At 39.8% G+C, this 21,479-nt stretch overlaps 1 pseudogene; it reads right to left on the bottom strand.

The window, feature by feature from the left end:
* Positions 1–2,667: 2,667 nt before the first annotated feature.
* On the bottom strand, positions 2,668–3,234 carry LOC149168052 (putative cyclic nucleotide-gated ion channel 20, chloroplastic pseudogene; annotated as a pseudogene).
* Positions 3,235–21,479: the final 18,245 nt, after the last annotated feature.

The following is a 21,479-nucleotide window of genomic DNA, read 5'->3' as shown; positions in this document are numbered from 1 at the left end:
CACTACTTTCCTCATTGTTGCTCCACAAAAGAAAAGTCTTAGGGCAATGGAGGTTGATCACTCTCATTGTAGAAGCCCATCTCTACATAGTGAACTAGGGATAAATACTAATCCCTCTTGCTTTCTTCCTTTGTCCCTTCAAGGATCAACCCTAAGCTTCAAAAAATTTCTACTCCAACTGGATTTGATGTCCTTCTCAAATTTTGGACTTAGGGCACCAAATACACCTTCTAGCTTCCCTTAAAACAGTACATAATATGTCCACCAAAACTGTCCCAAACCTGGACAATCAATCTAGAAAACAACACCAACTTAGAAGCAAATTTACCATACCTGAGACATTAACTTCTGTACCAAATCTCTAGTCCTATTCATGCACTCAAGACTGCAATTTTTTCCCCTATTTAGAGCTACCTTTATCAGATACTATAGCCCTCTGACTCGGCCTCAAACTGTTGCAAAACATCACTCCTTCCTCTTCTAACAAGTCCACTCATACACTGTACTTTTGAGACTACTCGGCCCTCGATATCAGCCACATGTAGGCGTTATAGCTCTCACAATGAAGACTACAGGAACTCTGCCTCCTCAAACTGCATAGAAATCTATGACCTATTCCTAAGAGAAATAACACTTCAAAATATGCAAAAAAATGCCTAGAATTCATCCTTCAGCCCTCTTCCTCAACCAGATTTGATACCATGTAGAAAATCCACGAAATTCTACAATTTTTAATATGAAAAATCTGAAACTAGTTTATTTTCATATAGACACATAATTTATTTACTTATTTTGCAGCAAAATAGAAACAAAAATAAATACAGTCATACTATTAAACACAATATTTCTAGCGAACCCAATTGAGGAAAACCCTTTCCTTGTTGAGAATATCATTGATAGAAGCTGAGCGATGATCTCTTACAATACAAATTTGTTTTCAATAGAGAATACACCCTCTCACTAACTTGCCTAGGCTTGAAAAACACGCTTCTTGTATCCTAAGTTTCTCCCTAAATCCTTGTGCAATAGGTGCTCCTATTTAATAGGAATTTCCACCTATTTATATGTGCACTGTTAGCGCTTGAAATTTCACCTCAGGCTGAGAAAGGCAAACTCCAAGGCAACATCAAACCACTTAGCCTCGTAGCTAGCCCTACGGGGCAGGAGAGGGCTCTCTCCGGTCTATCTCGGAAAAAATATTCAACGGGCAGAGATAACCAATAAAGAACACTGATTTTAGGCTAGTAAACTGATAAAAAAGGGTTTTTAATAAAATGATGGGGTTTTTCTGGGCTGCATGGGGCAAAGAAACAGCTTGAACAGAGAAATATAATAAAAAACACAGATTATCTCCTGAGGCAAGGTAGGCAAGAAATTTAACATCAAATTGAGATTAAATGGAATGGAAAGACTGCTGAGGAGCTGACAAGGGCATAGAGGATGAATCCTTGTCAAACAGAAGAAAACATTAAATATGAACAAACTTATAGGCAGAGCATAAAATATTATGAATTCTACCTAAACACTTCATTTGTTCAATTAGAAATGATGATGAAGTGAAATGAAAACATAACAGGTTACATATGAAACAGAAGGAAAACTTATGCTAAATTGTCATACCACAGGAATCTCAGGGGTCAAAGCTGTATTTTTCATTAAACTCTCTGTCAAAAATTGTACAAGTAAGCTCTCTTTTCTCCTCCACCAGCACTCAGAATTCTCTCCCCTCTCCTCTCTAACTCTTTACAAATGATTTTTTAATACCATAAACAGCTCAGAAGAAAACCGATCCATGAAAAGATGGAACTGTTTCAACTGGCACTATGAAAAATAGTAGAAAGCCACTCATCTGTTCCTAAAGATCAGCGCATACAATAAATAGACCAAAATCTTTTCCCTACAGGTCGATAAAAAAATGAGCTGCTCAGCTATAATTGCAAGAATCCCTCTGATGGCCGATAAACTGGAGCAAGGATCTCATGAAATCATGACTGAGGATCAAAATAGGCAAATTCGTTCCTATATCTTTGCTTATGGTAAATGATCTGCGTTCTAATTTTGGGTTTGACTTTACTCTGCCTTTGAATTAATAAAAATAGCGCAATATCTTCTCCAATATCAGCGCATACATATCTTGTAAATAACTGAAGCGAAAACTGTGTATTTTCTATCTCATCCATCATGATTTGCAAGACTGATGAAGAAAACAAGCCCACCATCGATCCAAGCTTCCTGTTTCCGTGGGTTAATTTGTACAGAGCGAGATGGAGAGTTGAAGGTTGAAACTCTCACCTCGTTCCACATAATTTGAGACGTTATATGTCCGCATTAAGATGTCATCTTCTGCAAGAAACTCTTTAGTGTTTCTATAGTTCCTAATTAAGCCACTAAATCAATGCAAGAGCTGACGTCCTACGTGCTTTCTGAACTGCATGTCTTGGGCATCAAAGCCACTTCCATAGCCTTGATCATGATTGTCGTGGATATCATAATGGTGATTGAAATCTGTTGTTGCATCATCTCTAGATATATAAGACCATCGTTGTACTTCTCTTGACCTCCAATGTGGCGCAGGCCCAACGTTAAAGACACGCCAGCACTCCCAAATCGAGGTGTGAAATCCTCATGTGAATACCGTCCACCTATGTAAAGGCGCTGCCTTAACCATTAACAAAGATGGCTTCGAATTTCCCTTTGTAAGTCCTCAGGTAAATCCTCCAGCAACTGTTCTTCATTAACGCCCCGATTTGCTGCCCACTTGAACCGTTCAGATTGCCTCACTCGCCTTCGCACAGATACTGGCAATCGACGACGATCCATCCACAGTTCCACATCACGCTGTCTCAACTGCATTTCTAATCTCCTGCGGCCAAGAGATTGGAGAAAATTTTGCATATTTCCAATAAGCAGAGCAAAGAGCAATAGGCCCAGTCCAATAATTCCCATTGAAAACAACACTTCCCACACAAAAAGACTTGGGACTTGATTGCCAGCCAGAGTGCTGATTTGCTGAAAACCCCAGAACAATGAATAAATGTACTTGGTGATGACACTATTTGTTATTGTCAGCGGAACTGCTGTTGAGTATATGCCATATGTAAACACCGTTGAAAGAGCACCTTGTAGACAATCTGTGCTATTTGAATTATTTAACCATAGTTGCCAATTTTTATCATCTTCAAAAGTTTTAGTCCCATCTCCACAGTCAATGAAATTCAAACAGTAATTCCCCATGGGAATTGTTGCATTAATGCAAGCATCCCACAAACATTGGTTTACCCTCTTCATTTGCAATGACGGTGAAAAGATAAGATGACACCAGGTTTTAGTACAGCGCCTTCCTTAACAATAGCCCCATCACAAACAATAGCATATCTTAGAGTTGCATTGTCATGGATGGTCATATTATTCCAAATGTAACTACCTCGTATATGAACATTTCAACCAATAATGCACCCCTGTGATCTGAAATGAGGTACCGATTTAATCCACACAATAGGACTGCTTGATAAACTATGAGAATTGCACATCCAAAGAAGCCACAATATTGGGGATGAACATTGATTATTGATGTCACAATGGCCACTGCTGCAAGAGTGAAAAAGAAATTCCAGTGTACACCATATTCCCCAACATGGACACCGAATCAATGTTGTGTGCCTGTTTTGAAACTAATGCATTTGCAACTGCAAAAGATCCAACCCCGAGATCCATTAATCCTGTACCATACGTTTCTGTCTTAGCAAATCGCCTGGGAAATATTTTGAAGTCCACAGCCAGGATTGACACATGTTACCAGCATCATTGCAAATCGATATGATGAGAGGTTTTTTCTTCCAATAAGACACAGACAAAGTACTATTCTCTGCATGGGTTGAAATTCCAGAATGTGACAACAACCTTGTGTAAAAACAATATCAAGCAGTACAAGAAGCATCAAGCATATAGAACAAATGTAAGTCTGGTCTGCCATAATTGTCAAGCAAGAAAGCATTGGTAAAACAACGAGAAAGAAATCAACAATCAAAGAAGATGCATAATTCCTCCAATCTTTCAAATGTTTACTCCTGCTGCTATGCTCCTCCATTTGAATATTGGTAGATCCACCTTGGTCCCATCTGAGTTGCAACACATTCCATTGTCGCAGGAGGATAAGAACAGGCATAATTGCAGTGAGGGCAGCCATTTCAAGAATTGATGTACCATTCAAGTTGCTGACAAAATCTTTCTTAATATGCTTGTGAGGATTGAGGTAAGAACTGTAGGACTCCATTGATATATTATGAAAAGTGAATATTCTTCCACTGCAATGTTGAACATAAGCCACTTCAATGGAAGAGCAGAGTAGGTGACTGCCAACTTTTTTGACAGGTTTTTCCTTTAGCAGTTGACGAGAGATAAATTTTGATGAATTTGACTTTGATGGAAGACTGACAAGACAAAGTCTAACATCGGCTCCACTTAGGATGGCAGTTGCCGCTTCGTGGAGGTGCCAAGAACCGTAGAACTTTGGGAGAGCAAACAGTGCCTCCATCCATTGGGTAATGGAGTCCATTATTTGAACAAATCAACACAACTGAAGACTCAACTTATTAACTGGAAACTGACTAAATTGATTGAAACACTGACTCGGCAAACTTCAAACTAACACAACTGAATTGATTGAAACTGGAACAAAATGCTGCCTTTTGGCTGCTTATTTATTTACAAAATCTACCCTAATTTTCTGTACAAATAGATCAGGTGATACTAAAATGCCAGATTAACCATTGAAGTAAACCTGAGAATGATGTCTCTTGAGAATGCTTCCACGAGGACACAGATGTAATTGTTGGTAGCCCTTCATGCACGTAATGAAACTGATCACGTAGACAACAGCTTGATCTATCAATCACACTGAAAAATGTGTCCATGTATGTCGAAATTGGATCGCGGAAGCCGGACTCTGTTGGCTGCCCCAACTCTGCAATACATACCTCCAACTGCACACTGTCAATGTAAACATCTGTAGGCAAGTCTGTTATTTCTTGTTTCTAAGGAGGAAGGATTTCCAAGAACTTTTTAGGGTCTTGGAAATCATATGACTGGATTTTCTCATCTAAACATTGAATCTCCTTTTCGATTCTTTCAACAATTAACTCACAAAATTTATTTTTGAAGAACTTTGAAGATTTCAACCATTGAAGCAAGGCACTGAAAACATCTTCATCAAATTCAGTATCTGCTAACTCCTTTCTTATTTCTTCTACAGCTTCACACAAGGCAGGGTTTGCCACATACCCTACCATTTCATGAATGGATCAGCAAGCGTTGGAATGTCTGGATCGAATTGGAGTCACCAGGTGAATGGTTCAGCCTGCATATGTGTCTGACTATTGTCCACCATCAGCATCAGATCTGCAATTTGATTTCATGTATTGGGACAAGAAAATCAACAAGTCGAATGTTCTCCCCAATATGGTCGCCAATATGTTAGCGCTTGAAATTTCACCTCAGGCTGAGAAAGGTAAACTTCAAGGCAACATCAAACAACTTAGCCTCGTAGCTAGCCCTACGGGGAAGGAGAGGGCTCTCTCCGGTCTATCTCGATAAAGATCTTCAAAAGGTGAGATAACTAATAAGGAAACACTGATTCTAGGCTACTAAACTGATAAAAAAGGTTTAATTTGGGATTTTTAGGGTTTTGGTGGAAAGTTGGGGAAAGGCAATTTTGGGTGTGGGGATTGGACACAGTTTTTGCAGGGGGTTCTTTGGGGCAAGGTAGGAGACTGTACTGATGCCTTTAAATTAAGTGAATGGATAGGAATGACCGGTGAGGAGCTAAAGAGAGCAAGAAACCTTCAAGAGTTCTCTTTAGGCAGATGAAAACATAAATATTAAGCAAACTTAAAAGCAGAGCATGACAATCATGAATTCTACTTTAACACTTCATTTGCCTAATTTGCAGAAGGAAAAGTAAGAAGATGATTCACATAAAAAACTTACAAGTACAAAGAGAAACACACCATCAATACATGTAACCACAGGAATCCCAAAAAGGACTGCAAAACCCTGGTCTTTCTTCCTTTGCCAAAACTGCAGAGATACAATGAATAATACAATAGAGCTTTATCCCTCAAGAGTCCAACCTCTCCAACCTCTGAAAATGACTAAGAAAATACATAATATAGGAAATCTAACACCTTTCCTTGCCTCTAGGGGTCGAGCTCATCCTTCTAGGAGCTGTTTCAACCAATTCTAAACTGAGCACTAAAATCTAGGCAGTCAAAACAACTTGCCTCTATAAGCTAGGAAACCAATTCAGTCATTAAATGTTTCCTATTTCATGAATGAATCTTCTAGAATAGGTAAATAAGTGTCATTTCAACATGAAAATACATTAATTACATCAAAGAGGGTAAAAAATCCCATCACAAGTAAAAACTGGTCAAAGCTGGGCAAATTCCTGAGCTGTAGATGAATTCCTGTGAAAACTGCCCAACGGGTCGCGCCCTCTTCCTGAACGGGTCGCGCTACTTTGGAGCTGATTTTGAGGTACTTCCAGTTGCCCAAATGAGGAAAAAGTGGGCTTGTTGGAAAGGTCTGGATGTCTACTTTCCAACCCAAGTGGAATTTCTGAATTTTGTGGTCATTTGCCCCTCTAAAATTGCAATCTCCCAAGACTGCTTCCTGTGTGTCAAAAAGGTGGCAGAAAGTCATTTTTTGCTTGTTTTTTTACTTTTTGGAGGCCCAAAACTTGGTGAAATTTATTGGCAATGGCTGAGAAAGTGTAAATTTCCATGAAAAATCTAGAAATGCTGAGTTTTCCCAAAATGGAGTTGCCCAACGAAAGGGTCGTGCGCGGCACGCGACCCATTGGTGGAGAAAACCTGTTTTTTGCCCAAAAAATCACAAATGACCCAAAATGCTCAAAATTTTTTGAAATTTGTGCTGGAGTTGATTTATTTAGCATCATGCTCCTTCAAGGAAGCCTCAGCCAAGATATGGAGGGGATCGGACCTTTTCCTTCGTTTTTGTGCTTTGGCCAGCCGTCTTTGGAGCACCTTCATTTTTGCCTTGCATACGTGCATTTGTGCCCAATAGTGATTTTTCATGTTCCTAAGCAAGTCCTTATCTTGGTTGGCCTTGGCCAGTAACCTCTCCAAATGAGCATTGACCCGGAGAAGCATAGCCTCTCGCTCAACGGGTACCAAATCGCCGGGTCTCTTTCGAGCCAAGTTGCGGTCCTCATGGATCCTCCGCAACTCATCAAGAGTGTGCTCCTCCTCAAGTTGCTTGTTGCGCTGCTCTAAGTAGGTGATTGTCCAATTTTCCCTTTCCAATCTTTGCTGCAATGAATCATTTTCAGCTCTTAGGTGCTGAATGATCTCCTTTGACTCTAGGCTAGGAGAACTGATGTCAAGATCAACCACCTCTATGCCTGGAACACCTGATGGCCCCTCATCAATCTTGGGCTGCTTGCCTCTCTCTGGTACCTCTGCTGCTGTCGGAGACGAGGCCCCTTCCACCTGGTGTGGAGATAACACTCGTGGTGCTGATGAAGAAGGCGAGACCCCTTCCACCTGGTGTGGAGAAAATACTCGCCTAGCTGCTGCAAATAAGGCCCTGTGGCCTCTCTGATATGTGACCAATGGAGGAGAGCTGACATGTCTGGTCTCAGGAATATCATGCTGCTGTGAAGGCCCTCCCTCCTCATGAACAACCTCAGGGGGTGATGATGCTGATGCTGTGAAAAAATCCCGAGAGATAAAATCCTCCCATGGGATACCCTGCTGAGCCAACTGATGTATGACCACAATCTGGATCAAACCATAATGATAGATGCTCCTGTGTTGTTGTGCTCGACTCCTTCTCTGCACCAAGGGCACCATCCTCTCAATATTCTGGCACAAGAAAACAAGGATGTTCATCATCCGTACCCGTGTGAAATGCATCAACAAACGAATATGGTATGAATACACACGTGAAAATCTGCCCTCACAGGTGAAATAGCGCATGATAAGCCTCATCAAGGAAACACACTCATCCCTAAAAAATCTAAAAGGAAGTACACCAGTCATGTGTCTCATAAAGGCAGGTTTAATGTAGGGCTCATACTGAAATCTATCCAACAGTTTGCGCTTGTTCCACACTTCTCCAGCATTAGGTATCCCTGTTGCTTGGGCAATCATCTCAGGTGTCAATGTAAAATCCACCCCTGCAAGGTTCACATGCCCATCATGCAAATGCAAAACAAACAAGCGGGCCAATTCCCTGTGATGCTGGATTTGAGAGATCCTCTCACAAAATTCATAACATGACAGATAGCGGAAACATGTGACTGCAATTGGACAAGCCTGCAAATCGGTCAAAGAGGTGGGCTCCTCTCTCTTATGGTGACCACTCTTACCACCCCTGTGAGGCCTCCTTTGTACCTCAACCTCCGGAGTTGACTCACGGTCATCACTTTGCTCATATTCGGTCTCGGTTTCTGACATGGTTTTGAGAGCAAAGAGGCTGGAATGTACTGCTGCTTCTGCTCAAAAATCTGTTGTTTAATTATTGAAATGCTATTTCAAGGGGAAAAATAGCACAAGGGAAATGTTAGGGAAGGGAAACTTTTAAGGGAAATTGGGAAAAATATATGAAATAGGGAGTTTAAGGGAAGGAATGATGATATATCCCATCACACAATTATCATTTGCAAAGTTTTTATGAGAAGCAGGGTTTAGGATTAGATTCTTGATTTTTTAGGAATAGGGGTAGGGTTTTAGGGCTTTTGGTATTTTTGGTAGAGAGATTGAGTAAAAATGATGAGGGAGGTGGAAATAGGATGTAGGGAAAAAGTGGGGGTGAAAAGGATAACCTTGAAAACAACAAGACAAACCCTAGCTCAACCAACACTTTGACCTTCTTGAGCAAATATGCATTGGATTCATTATTTCAAAATGATGACTTTAAAATACATTCTCATGCTTTTCAAGCTTTGGCAAACAATGTATTTTAATGATGAGAGGCCTACCTGCAACCTTGAAGCAATCCGGGGTTATTTAGCAGCTTACTGGCGAAATTTGGCAGAGGAATTCCCAATAGGTCGCACGCACTGCCCAACGGGTCGTGTGCCCTTAATGGGTCGCGCCTGTGTAATTTCTGAACTGGAATGGGCAGCCTGACGGGTCGCGCTCGCCCAACGGGTCGCGCGCCAGTCTCAATGGGTCGCGCCAGGCAGACTAGACAAACTCGCCCAAATTTTCTTCAAAACAATTCTCTCTATTGCTTTGAGGCACAATGAAGACTAAATGGAGGGAGAAAGGGGCTTTATAGTCTTGTTTTAAATTAATTTCATTTCAAACCCTCTTTCTAATGTTTATCATGACACTTTTTCAAACTTTGAATGCTGTTGACTTTATGGTTTCCTTTTGTCCTGAAATTGGTTGAATTGATGTTTTTCTTGAAAAATTTTGCAGGGACAGCTTCTGAGGAATCTTGGCAAAGGGGACCAGGGCTGCATGCTGACTTTCAAAGAATTTTGAATTTTTACAACTTTTTACAAAACTTTGAGAAAATGACCTTGGGCTTTAAAAACAGGGTTTTTAAATCCAAGGTAAAAATTAGTTGTACAAGATGAAATCTTTTGAAGAAACACTTCGATAGTCATCCCTCTGGCCTGCTGGGCATTTATTGACTTTTAAAGACCTGACCTTAAAGACAAATTGGACCCAAACCCTAGACCTAGGACTTTTGACCTCAAGACAAGACAATCAACCTTAAAAGAGTTTATTGACTGAAACAACTTGATCCAGCAGTGCCAAGAGGGGAATAAAGACACCAGCTCCTCCATCAGGGTTATGGCATGCCTAATGGAATGCAAATGAGATGACACTGATGAGACACCTACTTATGCAAATGCAAAGAGCTTTGATCGCTGATGGAGGGCTTCTAGACCGACTCTAACATTGGCTCCAATGGGGATGGTAGCTCCTTGGAGGTACCAAGAACCTTAGACCTCTGGGAGAGCAGACCAGTGCTTTATAATCATTGGGCAATGGAGTCATTATTTACACATACGACCCAAATTGGGAGAGCTTTGTTGACTTTGACAACTGACTGAAAATTGGACTAACTTTGACCCAAACTAACTCAACTTTTTGGACAGAAAATGGACTGATAAAAACAACATAAAAACCCACACCAACTAATCTCCATCTTCAGAATTATAGCCTTCACCGCGGGCCCCAGACTAAAGATGAAAGATCAGTTCACACTTGCAGTGAAACAAAAGTAAAATGGTAATTACAATGATAATGGCTAGAGCAGAAAATGCTCAGACATGATACCTTTTGAGCAGCCGGCCATTAACCGACCCTCCAAGACAATCATCACCGTTCATTTCTTTGAGAAGAAAGGAATTTGGACCATGGTAGGCTGCAATTTTGTAAGGACCTTTCCATAAGTTATCAAACTTTCCATGTTTCCCTTTGTCTTCATTTCGGGCATCCCACCTCAAAACAACATCATCTATCTGGAAATCATCCGACTTTGCTTTTCTGTCATAGATTTTCTTTATGCGCTCTTGCAACTTAAGAGTATTTTGAAGAACCTCCTCCCGAGTCTGTTGTAAATGAATCATTTGACTAATTCGCCTTTGCATTGAATCCTCGTCACCACCAGCTTCTTGAAGCAACTTTGCTACCGGAATACTAAGTGAAGTAGGAAACACCGCATCTGTCCCATAAACTAGTTCAAAAGGTGACATACCAATTGACTTTTTCTGACTTACACGATCAGCCCATAATGCATTCACTAACTGTTTGTGCCAGCTCTTCTTATTGTTTTCCAGCAATTTCTTTATGATGTTTACCAATGATTTATTCGAAGATTCAGCCAGCCCATTTCCTTGCGGATGATAGGCGGTTGAATGCCCCAAGCTGATGTTATATTTGTAGCAAAAGTCAACCATCTTCTTTGATTTAAACGTTGCTGCATTATCTGTGATCAACTTATGTGGACAGCCGAAACGTGACAATATGTTATTTTCAAGGAAAGAAATAATTACCAAGTTCGTGGCCTGCCGGGTGGGAATGGCTTCAATCCATTTTGTGAAGTAATCAGTGGCTGTCAATATCCATCGATGTTGCCCGGAATATGCTGGATGAATTTCACCAATGAAATCTAAGCCCCACTGCTGAAACGGCGCACTGACTTCAATGGGCTTGAGGGGCAAGGGCTGTAATTTCTGCTTTCCTTGGAAAATTTGACATTCATGGCAACTCTTGACTGCTTTATATACATCTGAAAACAACGAAGGCCAATAGAAACCAGCCCTTAAGATCTTGTTTGTCGTGGTCTTCCAAAACAAGTGACCCCCGCAGTCACCTTTGTGAAAATATTCTACAGCTCTCTTAGCTTCCTCCTCGACCAAACAATTCAGCAATATGCCACCGGGGTCTTTCCAATATAGTGCAGATTTGAGGATGCAAAATTTGGCAGCCTTTAATTTCAATGTCCTAGCTTTGTTTCGAGGCATCCCGGGAGGTGAAGACAAATTTTGAAGCACATATACAATATCAACATACCAAGGAGAAGAAATAAAGATATCAGATACCTGTAGTGCTGAATTTTCTTCATCTTCGTCAGACAAGGCAGCAATCAAATTAATGTCTAGGACATGGAGATTTGTTTCAGCCATCAATTTAGCGAGACCTTGGCCCTTGATCAGCTTGGTAGGTTTGATTTCCACATCATCTTGGAAAACTTGCCAACACCTTTGATTGTCTGGAACTGTAGGATGGTGCTTCACATAAATTTCAAACTTATTGTTGGAATTCATGGGAATTTTTAGATTACTTGCTGCCTTAGCCAATGCATCCGCAACACCATTTTGGATACGGGGCACACATGTCAAAGTATGTTCCGAAAACAGTTTTAAGATATCTAGGATAGCATTTCGATATGCTCGCATACGAGGATGCTTGGCCTGAAATTCACCTTTCACTTGCTTTATAACCAGCTCGGAGTCGCCATATACTGCAATCTTCTTTGCCTTCAACTTCCGGAGGATTTTCAGACCAGCAATGAGAGCCTCATATTCCGCCTCATTATTTGAACAATCAAATGCCAATTTGTATGAACATACCCGTACCTTGCTGGCGACTTGGTTTTGGACTGAAAATGGGCTTCAAATCCACACACCTATACCAGCACCATCGCTGCCCACAGCGCCATCAAAATCCATGGTCCAAAGACCATCCTCATCATCTTCTAAATGTTGAAAACTGCCCAACGGGTCGCGCCCTCTTCCTGAACGGGTCGCGCTACTTTGGAGCTGATTTTGAGGTACTTCCATGTGTCCAAATGAGGCAAAAGTGGGCTTGTTGGAAAGGTATGGATATCTACTTTCCAACCCAAGTGGAATTTCTGAATTTGGTGGTCATTTGCCCCTCCAAAATTGCAATCTCCCAAGACTGCTTCCTGTGTGTCAAAAAGGTGGAAGAAAGTCATTTTTTGCTTGTTTTTTGACTTTCTGGAGGCCCAAAACTTGGTGAAATTTCTTGGCAATAGCTGAGCAAGTGTAAATTTCCATGAAAAATCCAGAAATGCTGAGTTTTCCCAAAATGGAGTTGCCCAACGAAAGGGTCGCGCGCGGCGCACGACCCATTAGTGGAGAAAACCTGTTTTTTGCCCAAAAAATCACAAATGACCCAAAATGCTCAAAATTTTTTGAAATTTGTGCTGGAGTTGAGTTATTTAGCATCATGCTCCTTCAAGGAAGCCTCAGCCAAGATATGGAGGGGATCGGACCTTTTCCTTCGTTTTTGTGCTTTGGCCAGCCGTCTTTGGAGCACCTTCATTTCTGCCTTGCATATGTGCATTCGTGCCCAATAATGATTTTTCATGTTCCTGAGCAAGTCCTTATCTTGGTTGGCCTTGGCCAGCAACCTCTCCAAATGAGCATTGACCTGGAGAAGCATATCCTCTTGCTCAACGGGTACCAAATCGTCGGGTCTCTTTCGAGCCAAGTTGCGGTCCTCATGGATCCTCCGCAACTCATCAAGAGTGTGCTCCTCCTCAAGTTGCTTGTTGCGTTGCTCTAAGTAGGTGATTGTCCAATTTGCCCTTTCCAATCTTTGCTGCAATGAATCATTTTCAGCTCTTAGGTGCTGAATGATCTCCTTTGACTCTAGGCTAGGAGAACTGATGTCAAGATCAACCACCTCTATGCCTGGAACACCTGATGGCCCCTCATCAATCTTGGGTTGCTTGCCTCTCTCTGGTACCTGTGCTGCTGTCGGAGACGAGGCCCCTTCCACCTGGTGTGGAGATAACACTCGTGGTGCTAATGAAGAAGGCGAGACCCCTTCCACCTGGTGTGGAGAAAATACTCGCCTAGCTGCTACAAATAAGGCCCTGTGGCCTCTCTGATATGTGACCAATGGAGGAGAGCTGACATGTCTGGTCTCAGGAATATCATGCTGCTGTGAAGGCCCTCCCTCCTCATGAACAACCTCAGGGGGTGATGATGCTGATGCTGTGAAAAAATCCCGAGAGATAAAATCCTCCCATGGGATACCCTGCTGAGCCAACTGATGTATGACCACAAGCTGGATCAAACCATAATGATAGATGCTCCTGTGCTGCTGTGCTGGACTCCTTCTCTGCACCAAGGGCACCATCCTCTCAATATTCTGGCACAGGAAAACAGGGATGTTCATCATCCGTACCCGTGTGAAATGCATCAACAAACGAATATGGTATGAATACACACGTGAAAATCTGCCCTCACAGGTGAAATAGCGCATGATAAGCCTCATCAAGGAAACATACTCATCCCTCAAAAATCTAAAAGGAACTACACCAGTCATGTGTCTCATAAAGGCAGGTTTAATGTAGGGCTCATACTGAAATCTATCCAACAGTTTGCGCTTGTTCCACACTTCTCCAGCATTAGGTATCCCTGTTGCTTGGGCAATCATCTCAGGTGTCAATGTAAAATCCACGCCTGCAAGGTTCACATGCCCATCATGCAAATGCAAAACAAACAAGCAGGCCAATTCCCTGTGATGTTGGATTTGAGAGATCCTCTCACAAAATTCATAACATGATAGATAGCGGAAACATGTGACTGCAATTGGCAAAGCCTGCAAATCGATCAAAGAGGTGGGCTCCTATCTCTTATGGTGACCACTCTTACCACCCCTGTGAGGCCTCCTTTGTAGCTCAACCTCCGGAGTTGACTCACGGTCATCACTTTGCTCATATTCGGTCTCGGTTTTTGACATGGTTTTGAGAGCAAGGAGGCTGGAATGTACTGCTGCTTCTGCTCAAAAATCTGATGTTTAATTATTGAAATGTTGTTTCAAGGGGACAAATAGCACAAGGGAAATGTTAGGGAAGGGAAACTTTTAAGGGAAATTGGGAAAAATATATGAAATAGGGAGTTTAAGGGAAGGAATGATGATATATCCCATCACACAATTATCATTTGCAAAGTTTTTATGAGAAGCAGGGTTTAGGATTAGATTCTTGATTTTTTAGGAATAGGGGTAGGGTTTTAGGTCTTTTAGTATTTTTGGTAGAGAGATTGAGTAAAAATGATGAGGGAGGTGGAAATAGGATGTAGGGAAAAAGTGGGGGTGAAAAGGATAACCTTGAAAACAACAAGACAAACCCTAGCTCAACCAACACTTTGACCTTCTTGAGCAAATATGCATTGGATTCATTATTTCAAAATGATGACTTTAAAATACATTCTCATGCTTTTCAAGCTTTGGAAAACAATGTATTTTAATGATGAGAGGCCTACCTGCAACCTTGAAGCAATCCGGGGTTATTTAGCAGCTTACTGGCGAAATTTGGCAGAGGAATTCCCAATAGGTCGCGCGCACTGCCCAACGGGTCGCGCGCCCTCAACGGGTCGCGCCTGTGTAATTTTTGAACTGGAATGGGCAGCCTGACGGGTCGCGCTCGCCCAACGGGTCGCGCGCCAGTCTCAATGGGTCGCGCGCAGGCAGACTAGACAAACTCGCCCAAATTTTCTTCAAAACGATTCTCTCTATTGCTTTGAGGCACAATGAAGACTAAATGGAGGGAGAAAGGGGCTTTATAGTCTTGTTTTAAATTAATTTCATTTCAAACCCTCTTTCTAATGTTTATCATGACACTTTTTCAAACTTTGAATGTTGCTGACTTTATGGTTTCCTTTTGTCCTGAAATTGGTTGAATTGATGTTTTTCTTGAAAAATTTTGCAGGGACAGCTTCTGAGGAATCTTGGCAAAGGGGACCAGGGCTGCATGCTGACTTTCAAAGAATTTTGAATTTTTACAACTTTTTACAAAACTTTGAGAAAATGACCTTGGGCTTTAAAAACGGGGTTTTTAAATCCAAGGTAAAAATTAGTTGTACAAGATGAAATCTTTTGAAGAAACACTTCGATAGTCATCCCTCTGGCCTGCTGGGCATTTATTGACTTTTAAAGACCTGGCCTTAAATACAAATTGGACCCAAACCCTAAACCTAGGACTTTTAACCTCAAGACAAGACAATCAACCTTAAAATAGTTTATTGACTGAAACAACTTGATCGAGCAGTGCCAAGAGGGGAATAAAGACACCAGCTCCTCCATCAGGGTTATGGCATGCCTAATGGAATGCAAATGAGATGACACTGATGAGACACCTAGTTATGCAAATGCAAAGAGCTTTGATCGCTAATGGAGGGCTTCTAGACCGACTCTAACATGCACTACCCAAGGGAACTCTTCCTAAAAATAATTTTGTGCACAAGTTTCTCTTGCACACTCTTCCTCACAAGCTCACACACAACCTTGTGCATACTCCTATTTCTTTGTCTCACAAGACTATGCTCACAAAACAATGAGTAACAATGTGCCTTCGCTCCTCCTTTTAAGGTAATTCGAATGGCCAAATTTGGTGAGTTTATAATTAAGGAGTTTTCTTTTGTGATTGTTTGAGTTCTCATGAGTTAATTACTCATGCATCTCTTCCTATATCTTGAGACTCAACCATAAGTTCTTTTCCTCAATTAACTCGCACTAGAAGACTGATAACTTGGCCTTCCACTTCTATACATCAGTTAAATACTTCATGAACACTTCCTAAATTTTAGGAATTTTCCCTAAATTTTAGAAACTTGTGCTTGTCAAGGAGAAACTCGAATTGGCCCCTTTCATTAGGGCACAAATAAAGGAACCCTTTCTTGCTACAATTCTCAACAATATTTTAGGACATGATAGCTTCGCATTTGTTCTTATGTTACTAATGATAAATCTATTCGGAGTTTTGTGATCAAGATTTATATCTTGAACTCTTCATAAAAAGAGTTGTCAAGGAGTGAAGGATGACCACACTTTCAAGGGGGCATTCTTACTTCCATTGGACTAGCATATTGATGGCATTGTGTTTTTTGTGGAGGAGCTTATTATGTATTTTCTTAACATTGGCTTATTGCAGAAAAATGTTGATAAATTTTTTGTTGTGATTTCCTCATAGAGATTCAGATGTGTCAGTATTCGTGTATGGAATATTTGGTATATTTCTAGTGCTCATATTGCTAGATCACATTTAGATCGCGTATTATCATGCGTGTGTCACTAGTATTGAGACTAGATGAATGTGCATTGGAGTTGGCACATCTAGAGTGTGCATACTATTACTCATATCTTATATATCTAAATGTATGATGCATGATTTTGTTGATATGTTTTAGATTTAAATGGTTGAGTTGTGATGAGCTTATGCACTTGTGCGAGTTGGATTATAGGTATATTGTTTTTTATTCATGGAGAGAGTATGTTTTTTCTTGGGTCTTATGCGTCTATGTACATTTCCTATGCATGTTGGTTATAATATTCCTATTTCTTGATATTTTGATCTCATTGTATGATGAGAGAGTGTATTGACCTTGATAGCATGAGGTCAAGTAGATGATGAGTTTATGTGTTGTTGACAGTTCTATATTGCAAGATCTTATATAGTTGTTGTTGTTGCTTAGTGCTTCTTGGATGCATTGCATATTTTGCCTCACATTGTTGATGTTGGAGAGATTGTTTTTATATTGTCTTATCTATTACCACTGATGTTTTTGTTGTTTGTCGACTTGTGGCCTGAAGCTAGAGTTAATGATATGGGAGTATGCTTCTTGCTGTGGAGCCTCAATGATCGCTTATTACTTACTGATGATGAGGATGTATATATTGTTGTCTTTATGGCATGTTATTCGTGTTGTTGTTATCAGATGAATATGTTATAGATGTCTATTCAGAGGATGGTGGTTTTCATGGTTTCACTATAGATATTTTATTGTTGGTGTTAATGAGAGCTACACACATGTTGGTGGAAAGATCCTTGTTTATGGTTGAGATGTTGAGAGTATCCATGCACTATCATATGCCATGTTTTGTACTTTTATTTTTGTTGATTTATAGATAATATATTGTTTCTCATTGATGCCATGTATTTCTGTTATATCGTTGTATTGGGCATGCGGACAACACACTTGTGTGCAGTTGTAAAAGTCATGTATCATCGTTGTCTCATCTTTTGGTGCATTGGTCATGGAGAGACTCGTGGTGTCTAGCGTGCTTTGTAAAAGTTTTCAAATTCAGCTATGTATGGGCTATGGCATGTTAAAGTCATGTCTTGTTTTGTATATCATTGATGTAGCGCTATTGGATTGGGTGAATGATGTAAACTTGGGTCCATAGAGTCATTAGTTGGTGAAAGATATGCTTGTAGAGGAGTATATATTCGTCCTATGTGCTTATCGCAACCATGTATTTGATCCATGAATCCTTGTATTTATATGAAATTTCATTTTATATCATTTCTCAAAGTTAGTTGGATAGCCCATGAGGAGTAGCCTCTTTCACTTGGCAAGGAGGCCTAATGGAGAGTAGAAGAAGTGTTGCTGCAAAAACAAAGAGAGTGTGTTTGCAGCTCCATTTCATCCTATGGGGGAGCATGTTTAGCATGATAGGATGCATGGTTTTGGCTATACACATGATTGGCAGTGGGGATAATTGTTTCACATGTTTGTCTTGCTTATCAGATAATTAGTTTGTATCAACATGGTGTTGAGCATGATAGGGGGAGTACTTATCTCATCCTTCACAGTGTTTCCATTGTTCTGAAATGTTGGTTTTTCAATTTTCCATTGATGTGAAAGGGGGAGAGAGAATGGAAATATGGAATAGGATGGAGAATGGAGAGAGTTTGGAGATCAGCCTCAGAGTTATGGAGATCGGGTTGAGATTGACATCAGTGCCAAATGGGGAGCATGTTGGCATTGTAGTGTTAGAATTGATGTCAATAAGGACATAGTATTGTTTGTCTTATAATTTATGTCAACCTATTGATGGTGGTCTTTATGATTTTTGGCAGCTAGAGATGAGTTATCATTAATTTGATGTAGAGGTGGTGACTTGATGTAAAGATGATGATCCATGTAGGGTTTTTTGGCCAACTAGGTCTTCATGATTCTAACTTGATGTAGAAGTGTCTATTACTTATGATGGTGTTCTTGATGATGTAGAGGAGTTGAAATATGCTATAGTGTTCCATAGTTTCATATTCATGTCTTGAAGCTAAGCTCCAAATCTGGTTAAAGAAGGAGACAAGGATCAAAAGTTATGTTATCATCTATAGGAAGCAGTTATACTCCAAGCGAAGATGTTGCTAATGTTACACGGATGCCTATGTTATCATAGCAATGTTCCTCTCTGGGAAGTAGTTATGACCATAGAGAAGATATATTTTTAGGGGAAATTTTAATTTACAAACGCACATCAAATAGAATATGTATTTCCCAAGGTACTTTCCCGCAATTTTTTATGGGTTAGAGTCTATTTGAGTTGGTCTTGGTTTTAGAATGTGATTCAGTCAATAATAAGTATCTCATTGAATAATGAAGATGGAGGATCATTTCAAGGAGAAAAAATATCAAAATATTGAACCAATCAATATTATGTGAACGGACATGATTAGTTCTCCCTTACTTTGATTGCAATTATTATTTTAATCACTCCATAAAATTATTTATAGGAGAATTCTTTGAGGATTTTTGGTTAGTTGCATTATTGATAGAGTTAGTGTGATAAAAGAGAAGTTTGTGCAGGTTGTTAGGGACGTTATGCATAAGATCTAAATCATTTTGCAAGTGTTACAGAAGGTAGCAGATTCATGTTTCATCCAGCATCTTATGCAAAGATAGCGAAGAGATAGAGTAAGGAATTATTGGAGATCATTTGGCGTATGGTAGTTGTTAGTGAATTCATCATATTATTATTTATATGTATTGTTTGTTTGTGGATAGATTTTATCATATTGTAGAGGAATGATAGGTTGTTGTTGAGTTTTGTAGTTCTCCTTGGAGTCCAATTTGAAAAAGAATGAAAGTGTGGCTACGAGAGTTTGGGAGTTGGTGGCCTTCATCCAATAGTGGCTGAACAAGATAGGGGTGATGGCTCCTTGCTAGTAGTGGCCAGAAAAATAGTATATTGGGAGTAGCATCTCCATCCAATGGTGGTTGGATATTCTAGTGGTGGTTGGGCAAGGCTTATTGGGAGTGGTAGCTTCCAGTAGTTGCTGGCCTACAAAATCATGTGAGTAAAGACTCCCTATATGGTGGTGGCCACTAATAATTTTCATAGGGGTAATGGCTCCTAGCTGGTGGTGTCCAGCTGAAAGACATAAAAGAATTTATTTATATAATAATAAGAGAATGAGAAGCACCACAACAGCAGCGGGTGGATTTTCTCCCCTTAGGGGTTTACACCAGAAATCATCTCGTCTCATATGTTAAATATTTTTATGGTTTTTTTTTTATATTTGATGTTTTGATCTCTTATTATGTGTTTCATATTGTGGATGGTTAAAAGGTTAATCAATTGGGGAAAATTTTATAAGTTCCATCACTCTTGATTCACCCCCTTCTGAGTAGTGATCTACATTTCTAATAGCAGCAACAATTTCTACCCCTGACACACCTAATAGATTTAAGAAAGTGATCAACCTCCTTAATGGATTATTATCATATAATATCACTTGTTATCACCCTGTAATTTCTTAAGGCTGTGAAAGAAACCCAGGGGTAACCACATAACCACTTTTAAGTTTAGAAGCTATCCCTTCTAAACTCAAAGAGAGATCTCTCTGTCATATTTAGATTTGTTTGTAGTAGGATTTTAGGCTAGATGTAAGGTTCAAAGTTTGGTTTTTTGAATTGTTTGGTTGAGGATGCAAGGTAAGGTCATTGGGAAATAGATTCAAAGTCTTAGAATGATCAAGTGCATAAATATCATACCAAAAATAACAGGGCAAGGTAGGCAGGCCATTGGATCTTCAGAGCTTGATGGAGTGATAGGGAGGAAAAAGTTTCAGAATCAATTAAACATAGAGAAATTAAGAATTCTATATTTAATTTCAGTTGGAAAACATATATATTGCTTAAAATCCAGAACATAGTGTAATTAAACAAGTTCAACCCATATTTTTTCTTTTAAACAATAGAGGAAAGAAACACATATGAAAAACAACAGAGATATTACAGAATTACAAGTAGAAAAAACATCACCAATTAAGCCTAACACATGAATCCTAGAACACTATCTGTATTAATGAAAAATGATCACTTTAGCTCGGTGAACAACTTTACATCAAATGGTAGTCCTTTCTTGCTACAAGTCCCAACATTTGTACTTCGACTTGGGAAGTACTTATACAAAATTATCAAAAAATATCTTGAGTGAAAACCTCAAGATCTTTTACAAAATATCCTAAACTGCTTGTAAAAATAAATAAAAAATATATATAGTTGAAATAGTTGTGATGATTTGGCATTATCTTCAAGTATTACTGTTGATGACTAGGCCTGGAAAAATGATACTTTGTTACTGAAGATAAAATAGTTTTTACTCCAAAATTTGACATAGATGGTCCCATCTATCTTCATCTAGAATTGGCATTTTAACCAATTTTCTGTAAGTCTCATCTACCTCGGTATATTTTTGGAAAGTTGGTTTGACATAAATAAATGCTTGATTTCAGTTCAGATAAGTAGATTGAATTCCAAAGCCTCCATGAACTTTTTTCTCGTGATTGAGCCTTTGATAGCTGAAAACTTTGATTTGTCCCGAGCTATTGAGTACAACTTCTGTTGATAATCTGTTAGGGGCACTAACTTGTCTCCAATTCCCTTTAGTCCTGGCAGTCCTTTCAAATGTAATGCATTTAATTTCTTATGAAACTTCTGGATGTTGGTCTCCAAATGTTGGCACTTGTTTCCCAACTGTACTATAAGTTCGTTTTAGTAAGGACTTTCCTGACTTCCAAGATAGTCTTTGTCCTATCTACAATTTCAAAATCTGCTAACTCATCCTTAGTTTTTGAATTAAAAATGTTAATTAAAGTGTTAGCTTCCCCTGGCCTCTGTCCCAAACAGTTTCAGACTTCTTCCATTAATTCCTTTGATCTCTGTATTAAGT

This window comes from Pinus tabuliformis, chromosome 5_1 (genome assembly GCF_031772625.1).
Source record: "Pinus tabuliformis cultivar Carrire ecotype Pingquan chromosome 5_1, CPIR1, whole genome shotgun sequence".
NCBI lineage: Eukaryota > Viridiplantae > Streptophyta > Pinopsida > Pinales > Pinaceae > Pinus > Pinus tabuliformis.
Note: the sequence above shows the minus strand (reverse complement) of the source record. Positions and strands in the feature narration are given on the sequence as shown.